The following is a 5,000-nucleotide window of genomic DNA, read 5'->3' as shown; positions in this document are numbered from 1 at the left end:
TTAACCAGGAGCCCCCAACTACCGGCCTGTGGATCATTTGGTACTGGGCTGCAGAGAAAGAATAAATCTTTTAATTTTCTTTGTTCTATTGACTATCGCAATGTGTGGGTGTTTTTGTATTATATATGGCAAGAAAGTAATTTCGGTTTTTTAGTGTGAAATAAAAGTCAGTCGTTTTTGTTTCATACAATGAATGAACTTTAATCAATTATATATTTTCTATTTTGTTCGATGACCTTTTGCCATCTTTCTGGCAACTTCATGATTCTGCGCTCATAAAACTTCTGGTCCTTATCAGCCAAAAACTGAAGCAAGTGTTATTTCAGGTTATCATTATTATTGAAAGTTTTACCATTCAAAGAATTTTGCAAACTTCGAAATAAATGGTAATCTAATGGTACAAGGTCAGGACTATATGGTGGATGTAACATCCTTTCCCAACCAAGCTCCAATAATTTTTCCCGAGTTAGTAAAGACGTGTGTGGTCTAGCGTTGTCATGGCGAAACACGATTCCTTTACGATTGGCCGATTCTGGCCTTTTTTCTTTGATTGCTTCTTCCAGTTTCATTACTTGTTGACAGCAAGCATCTGAATTGATCGTTTAGTTCCTTGGAAGCAGGTCAAAATATGTAACGCCTTTATAATCCAACCAAATTGACAGCATGACTTTTTTTGATGCAATTCAGCTTTCGATGTGATTTGTGCTGGTTCATTACGCTTGGACCATGATCGTTTTCGATTGATGTTATAGTAGACAATCCATTTTTCATTACAAGTGATGATTCGTTTCAAAACAAGGTCGATTTCATTGCGTTTGAGATGCATAACGCAAATATTGTTTCGTTGTGTTAAGTGAATCTCTTTCAATATATGTGGAACCCAAATATCGAGCTTCTTAACGAGTCCAAGACATCTTAAGTGATTTTCAATTGTTATATGTGATACATTTAACCTCTCTGCAATCTCTCGGACAGTTATATGACAATCAGATTCAATTATGGCTTTGATTCGGTCATCATCATGATTCAGACCTTCAGCAGGTCGACCAGAACGTTGGTCATCTTTCAGTGAAAAATCTCCAGAACGGAATTTTTTAACTATTTTTGAAATGTGCTTTCTGTTAAGCAATCAACATCATAAACTTCACATATCTCTTTGTGAGCCTCAGCAGCTTTTTTGTCATAACATTGACAAAAGTCATTCAAAAAAGTCGTAACTCTATCTATTTGCGAAAAAAGAAATTACTTTCTTGCCAGACATATCCCGTTCTGTGTCACTGAATGTCTCTGAGAACTACGTTAAGTGTACGCGTGCCTGTGGAGTGCTCAGTCACATTCACGTTAATTTCACGAGCAGGCTGTTCCGTTGATTGAATCAACTGGAACACTTGTCATCGTAACCAACAAAGAACCTGGGATATGTGTAATAATTAGATTGTATATCATGCACTTTATTGTGTTTTGTTATGCGCATGACACCACCACTCCGGTCCGTGGAAAAATTGCCTTGCAAGAAATAGGTCCGTGATGCAAAAAAGGTTGGAAACCGCCTGTTGTAAATAACTTTGGCATCTTTTTCACCTTCAAACGCAACAGTTGAACAGTTAAAAAGCCATAACCGTATTTGCACCTATCGGGTTGTCCGATCTTGTGTCGTTGTCCCTAGCATTCGAAGTCAATAATGTAAATGAACATAACTAAACACAAAGCATTTACTACGCTACTCTTCCGTTTTGATCAATTTATGCCATAAACCCATTTATTTTTAAATATACAAATTATACTGGCCAAAACCTATTCGTAACTTTTCTAAATGCAAAACAATTATCAACAGTCCAAAACAGGCTTGGGCAGACTTTACTCTGATGATAAAGTCTAATAGACCACAATATGCCCATAGCTGTCCCTCACCTGCAAACAAAGATTACACTATTCTCCCTAAGCATGTGGATTGACTTTGAGAGATTAACTTTTGATTTCTTCAAATTATCTCCTCTTACCTTAGGGTGTCTCTAGCAACTGCCACCAGGATTTTGTCTTTTTTTTTTCTCTTACGAAAATAAAGATTTCAGTGCAAAGTACAGTATTCAGTACATCCGCTCTTCACTTAACCAAATTCATGCGATTGTTTTTCGTTAAAGCTGTATTGTTCATTTATATAATTTTAACACTCCGCTATATATTTGTTTTTTCGCTTTTTAGCTTTGTTTTTTTTTTCTTTATTACTGAAGACGAATTGTCGTAGTAATTGAGAATGTTTTAACTCATTATTTAATAATCACTTATAAATATATCTTATTAATCTGAAGAAAACGTAAAGATAACATTTTACTTTTCCCTCCAATTTCCACATACACATACAAACCGAGGGCTTGCGAGCACACACACACACACACACACACATACACACACACATACATTCGCACGCACACATACTCACATACATAAATACATACATACACACACGTACCCACACACGCACATACACACTCACATACATACATACACACATACACACTCACATACATTACGCACGCACACATACACACAGACACACACACACGCACACACATACAAGAACATACACACATACGAACATACACACACCACTCACATATTCACAAACATAGAAAGATACAAACATCGGGAAGACATCTGGATGATTTTGAATTCATTTTATTTTAAATTTTCGTTCGTTCCCACATGTTATCTATTATCAACTTCCCGTAAACAAATACATTTTTTGAAAGTCAGAGAAAGTAATGATCTAGATACCAACACGCAAAGAAATGTGTATGTGCAGAGAGATTCATATGTGTGCGTATGTATGCATGTGTGCGCGGGCGTAAGTTGAAGTGTGTGCCTGTGTGCATATACATATACATATATATATGTGTGTGTGTGTGTGTGTGTGTGTGTGTGTGTGTGTGGCTGTGGGTGTGTGTATACGTATAGATAGATAGGCAGGTAGATAGATATAGGCATATATAGATGTATATGTACGTATATCCATATACGTGTATCTGTGTAAATAAATATATATAAATACATACATATAGACATTCATACATAAATACATACATACATGCATACATACATACATACATACATACATACATACATACATACATACATACATACATAAACACACTTGCTATGACACACTTCAGAACAAACGTCTACATTTTAGGCCACAATGTTTGTGTAAAACAATTAAAATCAATTAAAGACACTAGATAATTGTTAAGTACCATCTTTATTTATACAATCTCATCGTAGACAAAAGAGGGAGTAGCAGAAGTAGTTTCTAATATCGTTAAAAATTCATCAGAAACTGATGACCCTTCTTTTGGATATACACGGGGAAATGGTGCTTATACCCACATTATTAAAGAATTAATTAAATTAAAAGATTACACCGATTTGTATAGATTATGTGTTTTTGATATTTCGTCCCTTAAAATAATGTATGACGTGTTAGCCCTGTTCTGTGCAACTCGGTCAATCTGACATAATATGTTTTTTATAATAGCGGTTGTGATAATATCAATTGGTTTATTCTGCAGTATATCAAAGTATAAAAAAAAACAACACAGCGAATAGCACTTGTAATTTATTTAAACGGATTGCCAAGATTACAATAGTAACTTCTATACATGAATGTGCGTGTGCCTATGTATGTTATGTACGTATTTATGTCATATATATATATATATATGTATATGGATATGGATATGTGTGAATGTGATATGTAGATATACATATATACACACACATATATGTAATATTTATATATAACTCAGTGTGTGTGCGGGCGGGCGGGCGGGCGTACGGGCGTGCGGGCGTGTGTGTGTGCGTGCGTGTGTGTGTGTGTGTGCGTGCGTGCGTGCGTGCGTGTGTGTGTGTGTGTGTGTGTGTGTGTGTGTGAATTTCGCAACTCATTTTCTTCAAACTGGAAACACATTACTTATGTTCCAGAGATGGTTTTAGACTCTTAAAATTTTTCGCACAATGAGTAATGGGACCTCTGAGGCCAGAGAACTCCCTTTCCTGAGATAAATGTGACTACTGTGGAGAAGGGGGTAACTCTTTGAGAAGTAAAGTTTCTTAAAATTTGCTAGGATATTGATATTATTTACCTTTTTTTATTGAGATTTCATTATTAACGTACAGTTGTCATCTTAGTTTATTATGTCATATTTCTTGACAAAATGTCTCCAAAGAAGAGATCCTCTATTGGTCGACAAACGGGGGTAGCAGAGAAATTGAAAAGAAGGAAAGCAAATGGATCGTCACATAAAACTTCAATTAGACAATCACAAAATGCTGCATGTACAGCTACGGCAAGAGCAATGGAAAGCGATGAGCAGCGTAGTATTCGCCTGGCCAGGAATGCTGCATTAACAGCTTCAGCCAATTCCCCACTCCTTACCATGTCCTTAATTTTCAGGTAGATTTCTCTCATGTGATGCTGCTGAGGGCGCCCACAGGTTTAATTTCTCATATAGATGTAGTTCCTATCTCTACCGATTGTTCAGCGTGATAGCGGCAGCACCGACAGCTGCAAAGGAGAGTATATCCCCTGAGAGCTTTTTGGTGCGTTCAAAAATCACATACCCCCACCCACTTTTCCATGACAATGTTAGGGCTTGGAATCTTCCAAACAGACATGCTACTTAGTCGAATTAGCCCCTTCATTTACTCCACAGATGTTTGTTGTCAATGCTGCACTTCCCCGTATCACATGTTTCAAGTTAACCGTACCATATATACAAACTGTAGCATTCAAATCCTGAGCAACGCCGAGTGTGTCTGTTAGTATATATATATATATATATATATATATATATATATATATATATATATATACTAAAAGTATATATATAGAGAGAGAGAGAAAGAGAGAGAGAGAGAGAGAGAGAGAGAGAGAGAGAGAGAGAGAGAGAGTATTGCTAGGAAACAGTAGAAAAAAGGGTGTACAAATTTAAGACGTCGCCGTG

The sequence above is a fragment of the Octopus bimaculoides genome, chromosome 4 (genome assembly GCF_046866305.1).
Source record: "Octopus bimaculoides isolate indiv1 chromosome 4, ASM4686630v1, whole genome shotgun sequence".
Taxonomy (NCBI): Eukaryota; Metazoa; Mollusca; class Cephalopoda; order Octopoda; family Octopodidae; genus Octopus; species Octopus bimaculoides.
The sequence above is the reverse complement of the archived record's forward strand: the minus strand, read 5'-3'. Positions refer to the sequence as shown.